This window comes from Mytilus trossulus, chromosome 11 (genome assembly GCF_036588685.1).
Source record: "Mytilus trossulus isolate FHL-02 chromosome 11, PNRI_Mtr1.1.1.hap1, whole genome shotgun sequence".
Lineage (NCBI taxonomy): Eukaryota > Metazoa > Mollusca > Bivalvia > Mytilida > Mytilidae > Mytilus > Mytilus trossulus.
In genome coordinates, this window is record NC_086383.1 from 46,073,983 (window position 1) to 46,084,617 (window position 10,635).

Sequence of the window (10,635 nt, forward strand, 5' to 3'; positions counted from 1 at the left end):
ACCGAATTTTGATTAATGAAATTTTCTAAATATTCAAATTGTTTTTTTGTATTTCACAAGGAATATAGAATATGCACGTGGGACAATTAATGACAATTTTTTTAAAAGATTCCTTTGCCTGTTACGGTCTGTAACAGTTATTTACTGCATGATAAATACCTAGCATCTGTATAATTCTGCAATGCACTTCCACATGTGTCACGTAATCACGATCTAACAAAGACTTCCGCTAAAACGGGTGATTTGGGCCATCTTGAAATTAAAACGGAGATTAAGCTTTTTCTCTGTGTAGAAGACCTCATTGTAACATTGAGATGTAGAACAGCATAAAAGTGCGCTGTTATTATAACCTCGATTATAACACATGTCAATCGGTTAGGTTTTGTAATAAGGAAGGATATGTATGAGTGGCCGTTATATATGGAAGTGTTTAACGACCTTGACTGGCTTTTCAGCCCTCGCACGGTCGGCTCGGTGCCCGAAGACGATTGGTGAGCATTTAAATATTTTGTGCCGTGGGTCAGGAACGGGTAGCAAAGGACGCCGAATGGAGGCCGCCATCTTGGTTTTGGTGAGTTGTTTTTGGTTTGTTGACTATTTTGGATTTTACTTCTTCACAACGGCTGCTTTCAGGGCCAGTTTGGTCAGCTTGGCAGCCCGCTAGCCTCGATGATGGAGTACTGGTAGATGAATCGTGGACGTAGTTCTAAAGATGACAGGAAGCGTTATCAGGACCCAAGCCGTGAGGCAGGAAAATGAAGGTCGTATCACCCAACAGCCTAGGATACAGCCCTCGGACGTTAATCGGCATGACACTCCCCATAATAGACAATGGTTTTGGAGGCATGTTAACGCGGGTACGCCAACTACTACGTCTCTCTGTACGGCATGGATTGGTTTCTGTCATCTTAGTAGTATGTCGTTGACCATCTAGCAATAAACCCTCATCGAAGATAGCGGGTAAAGGAGAGCTGACCCAGCACGTCCGTTCAGCTGTAAGGACTGAGACGTGACTGGATATGATGGATTGATCGATTACCCCGTTAGGTGGTATTTTACTATTTGTGAGTGGCCGTTCATGTCATTTGCGCGATTATATACGCGTATATAATTTTCAACGCGTATATATACGCGTATATTGTGGTTTTCAACGCGTATATTGTGGTTTTCAAAGCGTATATTGTGGTTTTCAACGCGTATATTATCGTTTTATACGCGTATATTGTTAAAATAAACACGTTTATACTTTATTCCAATTTATTTATCATATACGCGTTAATATACGCGTTATTTGCATAAATATACGCGTTAATATACGCGTTATTTGTGTTAATATACGCGTATGAAATCATTATATACGCGTTAATAAACATTCGTTTGTCTTATTGTTTTAACCAATGAAAGCTGCGTTCTTAAACTGGTTTGCATGTGACAATTGTATAACGGTCCGTGTAACACTTATCAAATCAAAGTTTTAAAAAGTTTTGAAATTTTAACTTTTTGGAATTATGATCCAAGTTTTAAAATATCAAAATTTCAAATTGTGTTAAAGTTTTGAAATTTTGAAATTTTAACCAAATTATTAAAATATCAAAATTCTTAATATCGTTTATAAATTTGATAGTTTAGAAATTTGATCAAACTTCTAAAATACTAAATCTAACGCGCAATTTTAATTATTTCACTTTTTGAAAGTTTGATTTTTCAAATGTTTGCTTAAAATATCAAAATAGAAAAGGGGCAATAAGAGGGATACCTGTAAAAAGCGAAAGGAAATAAAAGCGGAACGATAAGAAACAATATGAATTAAAAACATACTGATACTTAAAAGTTTATGTATGAAATAAAACGGACAGTTGTAAGCGGTGAAAAAATAATGACAAAATTAATATTTCTTCAAAGAAGATACCAGACGTACGGCTCTGATATTGACCATTTTACCTGCTGGTTTTTCTAGCACCCATATTTTTGAAGAAACAGGAGTAACAGTAAAAACTGAACAACTCGCAGTAGTTCATATAGTATGGTTATGTTGAGCATGTATATATACATTTTCTACTAAACTCTTAAGCAATAAGAAAGCCCAATACACGATGTATTACTTCTTTTGATTTCATTTTTTTTTCTGTTTTGCTTTACGACTTCTTACTTTCTGCAATCATGTTGGCTAAAGAATATGTCATTTCATGTACAGAATGAACGATCATCTTAAACGTTTTTATCTATTCTTTGTAAGTTGTTTGCCCTAAATATTCAGCTTTAAGCGTTCCGTAAGAAGGTTGGTCAAGAAAAGCGCTTCATGATACTGAATGCACGGTGTCCTAAGATCCAATATCACAAAATTGGAGCCAAGATATTGTTACAAGGTATCTACAACAACTCATCATAGATTGATACCAGGTTATAAAGTTTGCCGCTTTTTGCGCCAGACGCGCGTTTCGTCTACAAAAGACTTATCATTGACACTCGAACCAAATTAAGTTAAAAAGGCAAATAAAGTCAAATGAAATTGAAAAGGCCAAATAAAGTAAACTTTTAAATCCAACGTATAGCTCTGGTTTTGTAAAAGTTGAAACCTTTCATATCATATATAAATGTATACCATAAACATTATTTTCACGAGCATTTATATTTATGTAATAGTTACCGCTGTACTACATTTAGCACCCAACTTTCATTCATGTTTATGTAATATTTGCCGCTGTACTACATTAAGCACCCATCTATCCAGTTGTAGGTGTTGGCATTTTGAAAGTTGAAAATTGTTTTCAAAAGTTTATATCAGCGATAAATAGTAATCTTCTGGGAAACCAATATTTAGATAGTCACTATTTTTTAACTTGATACTACCACTAGGGGCTTCGATAATGGTACATTAAAATTATTATGATCCTCAATTTGATGATATAATATTCTGTGCCAGCAGAGGACAAAAGAAAAATTCTCCATGCCTTTAATGTTAGATATGAACCAGATAAGTTGATTAATAGCGATGAAAAACTTAAAAAAAAGTTAGCGCTTCGACAAAACAACCTCACCCCACTTTTAAATTTAAATGGTTGCTCCCTTAAAGACCACGTTTGGACTGGTTATCACACACGTAGCTCCATTATAGGTTCTAAATCAACCACTGTTTTATAATAGTAAACAAAAGCAATAGATTTTTTTGTATTAAAGGATATTGTTGTCCCGTATTTGAATTTTGTTATTTGGGTATTTTTAAGTTATCGTACGACAATCGACTTTGAGCAAACTAAAAGTTCACATGTACACCCAGTCATAATGGAGTGTGCAAAGAGAAGCCGCACTGTCAGCTGCATGATGATTTTTTTTCCATTTTTGGCCGTACACCAATGTTGCTCTCGAAAAACCAGTCCAATGTAAAACGCTGAATTTTAAGTAAAGAATTCACCTACGGAACGCTGAAACTGAAATTTGAAATTCAAGAAAAATAAGAACGAAACAATTAAAGAGGTTTTTGACCAAAGTGAAGTTAAAACATATCTACTAGTAGTTTAATTGAGGTATCGAGCTGGCGTATGACAGTAACTGCTAGACTTATATATAGAAGTCCTTTGTTAGTTTATTATCATTGTCATATTGATTAGTTTCTTTTGTTTCCTATTCTGACACATTTAAGTGCGTTTTACTGATGAGTCTTATGTAGACGAAACGCGCGTCTGGCGTATAAAATTGTAATCCTGGTACTTTTGATAACTTTTTACACCACTGGGTCGATGCCACTGCTGGTGGACGTTTCGTCCCCGAGGGTATCACCAGCCCAGTAGTCAGCACTTTGGTGTTGGCATGATTATCAATTATATGGTCATTTTTATAAATTTTCTGTTGACAAAACTTAGAATTTTTCGAAAAACTAAGGATTTTCTTACCCCAGGAGTAGATTATCTTAGCCGTATTTGGCACAACTTTTTGGAATTTTGGGTCCTCAATGCTCTTCAACTTTGTATTTATTTGGCTTTTTAACTATTTTGATATGAGCGTCACTGATGAGTCTTATGTAGACGAAACGCGCGTCTGGCGTATAAAATTGTAATCCTGGTACTTTTGATAACTTTTTACTGTTCGTATTACTGTGTGTTTTTCATTCTTTATTGGCTAGAGGTATAGGGGGAGGGTTGTGATCTCACGAAACATATTAAACCCCGCTGCATTTGTGCGCCTGTCCCAATCCAGGAGCCTCTGTCCTTCTAAGTCTTGTATGATTTTGATTTTAGTTCATTGTTATATTTCGGAGTTTAGTATTACGTCTATAATCACTGAACCAGTACACTTTTTGTCTAGGGGCCAGCTGAAACACGCATAGCACAACTTTCATTGCGACGCTATATATTAAGTATTCCTTCCGTATCATTTCTGGGAACTGAAATAAATCTTAAAAGGCAATATATGTTCATCAGGCAATCGATAAACATGAAGGAAAACGTTTTAAGTTGTATATGCGACCGAAGCGCTTTTTCTGGATCTACCTTCATCAGGAACGTCAAAAAGGCGAATAATGCTATTTGGTTAACTGCATGCGAGTTGGTCATTTTTCACTGGTACTTCTAAATGTTGGGCACTGGGAACACAAGATAGCTTTGAATTATTTATCTCAAACACTAACCTTATACATGTATAAGAGATTTAAATCAACGTAGTTGATTCCGGATTAAATAGGTTTAATTATATTTTTTTTTGATAGATGCACAACCTTAAAATTTCAGGATACTGTTATCCCATGTGATGTCTAATATGTTTCATAAAAAAAAACCGACTTCTTCTTTTCATTATTTATTTTGTTATTAAGAATGTTTTGATATATTTCATGCTATTTATTTATAACTAAGAATAGTTCTTATCAGAGCCGTGTTTACATCAGTGTTTACAGGTACCCCTCTTGTCGCCCCTTTATATTTTTGATATTTTAAGCAAACATTTAAAAAATCAAACTTTCAAAAAGTGAAATTATCAAAATTGCACGTTATGTTTAGTATTTTAAAAGTTTGATCAAGTTTCTTAACTATCAAATTTATAAACGATATTTAGAATTTTGATATTTTAATAATTTGGTTAAAATTTCAAAATTTCAAAACTTTAACACAATTTGAAATTTTGATATTTTAAAACTTGGATCAAAATTCCAAAAATCTAAAATTTCAAAACTTTTTAAAACTTTGATTTGATAAGTGTTACACGGACCGTTATACAATTGTCACATGCAAACCAGTTTACGAACGCAGCTTTCATTGGTTAAAACAATAAGACAAACGAATGTTTATTAACGCGTATATAATGATTTCATACGCGTATATTAACACAAATAACGCGTATATTAACGCGTATATTTAAGCAAATAACGCGTATATTAACGCGTATATGATAAATAAATTGGAATAAAGTATAAACGTGTTTATTTTAACAATATACGCGTATAAAACGATAATATACGCGTTGAAAACCACAATATACGCGTTGAAAACCACAACATACGCGTTGAAAACCACAATATACGCGTATATATACGCGTTGAAAATTATATACGCGTATATAATCGCGCAAATGACATGAACGGCCACTCATAGATATGATTCACGTTTGGTGGAGATCCTTATTTTCTAAAATTTAAGATAACGGAATCAAAACTACTGCATGCCTTTTGGTTCAGAGAAATTTCTTTTGTACATTATTAAATTCTGTTTTGATTCCACTGAAATGTACAATTTGCAAAATATTATACTGGGCTCTGGCAAATATCGTGGATTCTAAATATTATTGTCATTCAATGAGAGATAACTCGATCGGTTTTATCTTTTTCAGTAGAAGGATAAGTTAACTGTGTATTATAATGCTTAAAATTTAAAAAAAATACAAATTAATGAAATTGTATTTCTTGAAACTTTTAAAAAAACTAGATATTGCTGCATATTGATGTTGACATTAGAACATTAATCGATATTGTATAAAAGTGATGTTTGTGTCATGAACATACTATAGAATTATAATATTTTGCAAAATCATGAAATTTCAATATGTTTGGTCTATTTAGATAATATGGTTTCATTTTTGTTTTCTTTTTCATGATTAAATTTCGAACATTTGAAAATATAGTGGAATTCATCCCCAATATCTCCTGAATTGCATAGTTTACAATTTCGATTTTCTCTACGTACATTTTCCCACCTTCCAGTTTCAACAGGAAGTTTATGACTGAGTATCCTAAATCTACAAAAAGTAGTAATATTTTTATCATCTAGGATCTTAAAATAGTTTTCTCTTTCAGCATTAACTTTGAATAGACGATAATTAATAGATTTTGGCGATTCTAATAAGATAGAGTGCTAATTTTGTTTAAATTGGTCTACAAAACTAACTTTAACCTTATGATATAACCATGTATTACTAACAAAGTACTGTGAATTCCAAACATATGACAGTCCACAACTATCTAACATGGATTCTATATTATTAAGCCATGGAATACTCATCTCATAATTTTTTATATGCATATTTATACAAAATAACAGGAAGTTTTTCTTGCTTTCCACACATAAGGTTCGACCAGTAGTTTAAAATCCGCAATTTGATATCAATTTCCAAAGGATATCTTCCAAGTTCTCCATAAATCATGAAATCCGGCGTTGACTTCTTAACATTTAACAAAATTTTACAGAATTTAAAAAAACAGAACTATTGCCGACTTCCGAAACTTCACTTCCATATAAGAGAATAGGCTTGACAATTTTATCGAAAAGACCGAGTTGGCATTCTATTGATAAATTATATTTTCGACTTTTGCGGATAACATCGTACATATAGCGTGTGTGGCTTTTTTGTTTGTGCCTTTTTTGCTTTGGAAAAACTTCCTGTTCTAGAAAAAAATAACACCAAGGTACGTAAACTCACTTTCAATTTCTAAAATAGTATTATTAAATTATATATTTGATAACGGTCTACCTTTTGAAAAAACTACAATTTTGCTTTTATTTACATTAACCTTCAATTTTCAAAGTTCACAATAATTATACAAAGAGTCAAGCTGCTTTTGTAAGTCATTTTGTGACTGTGCCAAAATATCTGTGTCATCTGCATACAGAATCAGATACAATTTTAAATAGTAGTCATTAATATACAGTGAAAATAATAAATGTGAGAGGCTTCCACCTTGACGTACACCAACATAACAAGGAAAATACTCTGAAAATACACTACCATCAACAATTCTAGATTTAATGTTATTATACATATTTACAATGGTATCATACATTTTTCCATTGATAAAATTCTTCAGAATTTTTTGCCATAAAGCAGATGGCCAAATTGTGTCAAAGGCTTTTGCAAAGTCTATAAAAGCACAAAAAAGTTTTTTTTTCGCATCTCCAATAGTTCAAAAAGAATATGTAGGACAAAAATGCTATCTATCATGGTTGAATAGCCTTTTCTAAAACCTGATTGATTTTCATTTAACAAAAAGTAATTTTCCCAAAAAGTGGATAGTCTTGAATTCAGAACTGAAGTGGATAGCTTTCCCATGCAGCTAAGAATTGTGATAGGTCTATAATTTTCTGGGTTTTTTTTATCACCTTTATTTTTATAGAAAGGAATGATGTTACCAACTAACCATGCTTCTGGAATTTTACCGGAATCGAAAACAATATTAAAAAATTGAACATAAATAGGCATAAAAATATTGCATGTACTTTTAATATATTCATTAATTATTTTGTCATCTCCACATGCCTTTCCATTTTTTAAATCTTTAATACAATTACTTAGTAAATATTTCTTTTTCTGTTATGCTACTATTAAGAATATCATTGAACTGGTTTGGTACTTGCGAAACAGGGATATCGTCGACTGAATCCGACGAATTCAAGTCTTGAAAGAAATCAAAGAGTACATCGATGGAAATTTTTGGACTACGTTTTTCCCTTTTTTCATTTAATATTTTACAGAACTCCTTAGAGTTACTGTTTTTTAAATCTTGTATCTTTTTTCTATAAGTCTTTCTATACTCTTGTATAGGACAATCAATCTGCTTTTTATACTTTCTCTCTGTATCTTTCATTTGAGCATGATTGGCGAGTGAGTTCAGCGAACGATCAGGAATGCTAATGATTTTAACCTTTCGTATTTTACAAGGAGTTCAGTATTTTTGTGATTTTACTTTCTACGATATATTTTTAATTTTCTCCCATAATCCTTGTTTTGTTCAATTTATAAAACAAAGATATGAATGATAAAATACAGTTAAGTGTTCTGTGTTTTAAAATTCAATTGAAAAGTACATCTACATGATCTACTAAGTTATATAGTCAACTTAGTCATCAGTTGTCTTATATCTATTTATTATTGTAAATATTGCTAATTAAAGTTATGCACTAGGTACGCTATTCAAATTAATTGTGTAAATACGGGGCGTTAAAGCCGGTTAATTCTGGCTAATCCTACATTTTGAATAGTATATAGGTTATATATTCAGATATATTGGATTTCCCAGAATTATTTTGTAAAGGAAGAGATTCAGTTAGATTAAGATGGGTTATTATGTAACAACACTTGACTAATTAAACAAGGTACGGCTTGTGGAAATGAAAGCGACTGAACACTTTTTAGAGATGAAAATATTTTATTGAAGGGACATTACCACAGGCACTTGTCTCAATTTTTCCCCCCTATATACCTTAATATAACACAGGGTGTTATATTAAGGTATATAGGGGGGAAAATTGAGACAAGTGCCTGTGGACATTACCTACGAAATTTAAAACAAAATAAACGAAAAGTTGAAATAATTATTCGCTTTTAGCAGCCGTTCGATTTTTTCAAATAAGCTAAATAATATCACTGATAAATAAATCACTCGTGAGTGAATAATTCGACCTAATTGAGTCCGTATTTTTGTGACTTTCAATTTAACTTACTCTTACCTAGAGATGGGTTATTCGCAAATTGGCTAGGCGTATTCAAGAATGTCAACATGGAAAGTAAAACAAGTAAACCATTTAATTGACTGATTCGATTAAAAAAAATGTTTCTCATACAGTTTAAATCAACGATTAACATATGTTTAACCTTTGATATGAAATTAAACAGACTAAGAAAATTACCAATTGCACGTGTTCGCTATCTATTTATATCAATATTTCTGTTCATATCAGTTTAAATTACCCTTGGCAGTCTTCAGAAGTCACATCGATAGTAAAATATATGGCGTCTAGATTTTATTAATAACATACGAAATGTTGATACATATTATCGTGTCCATGTATCGTAAATTGTTTATTTTACACTTTTATAATTTGGATGTTGTAATTCAAATATAAGAAATTGAGTAAAATCAGTGAGGAACATTAATACTAATAGTATGTTTGGTTTCAATCCATTCTAAGGTTCTTTAGAAGAAGGCATTAGTTATGTATTTCCGCATAGTGGTCTATGTTAAACAAAATTTCTCCTGCTGGCCATCTTCAACAGTAAATCAGCTACAAAGAATCATCAACACCTCATTTTTAAAATTCATGCTATGTTTGATTTTATTTTATTCAGTGGTTCGCCAGAAGAAAACTTTGGTTTATAATTCCTTTATGGTTCTATGTTAAACTAAGTCCCCTGTTGGCATGCAGCATTCTTGGCTTGTAGAATTGCTACAAAGTAACAACACTTGGTTAGCACATCATAAGGAATATGCATGCAATTTCATGTTTCATTCCATTCATTCAGTGGTTCTCTAGAAGTTCAAAATACAAAAAGTTAACGGGCTACGGCCGACAGACACCGGACGCCAAGTGATGAGAAAAGATGACTTTTCCAGTGCTAAACAGGTAACATTTGTCATTCAAAGGAAATTACTCCTATTAGAAGTCGTCGGACAGTTTTGACATGTGTGGACAATTGGCAGAGCTTAACATTCTGGAGTCGGTTTCACAAAAATACTTACGAATAAGATTGATGGTAAGTCCTTGACAATTTAGCTATTACGATTTATCTAGGTGTTAATTTTCTTTGTGAAACTGACTCCTGGACATTTTTGCTCCATTCAGATTTTATCTATTTATAGTGTTTTTCAAATTAACAGACAAAACTTGCATATTACCCGTTTGTTCTATTTTAAGCAATGTCGGCCATCTTGATTGGAAGGCGAGGTCATCAAGTACATTTTTTAAACAAGATACCCAATTATGAGTGTAGCCAAGTTGGATGAAATTATTTTCAGAGGAGAAGATTTTTGTAAAAGTTAACGACGACGACGGACGCCAAGTGATGAGAAAAGCCTACTTGGCCATTTAGGCCAGGTTAGCTAAAAAAAAGCTGTCTTTTATGGTAATACGAGTAAAGACTGAAGTTACGTCTCGTATTCGAAAAAGTCGTTAAATGTTGAACAGCTGACATAAATCTTGAAGAACGATAAGGAGTTTTGTGTGTATGTGCCGCTCCTTACCGGGTAAAAATTGCAAACAAGCTGATACATTGTACCACCAACTAAAGCTGGTAGAATAAGGTAGAACATACGTTACAGTAGTAGTGTTTACTGCACGAAGACAAGTATTCGACCATTGATATAATGTCATCTTGCAATAAGAGGGGATTTATCTGGTACTAGTATTTGTTTCTACCCAAGCACAATCTATTATAATA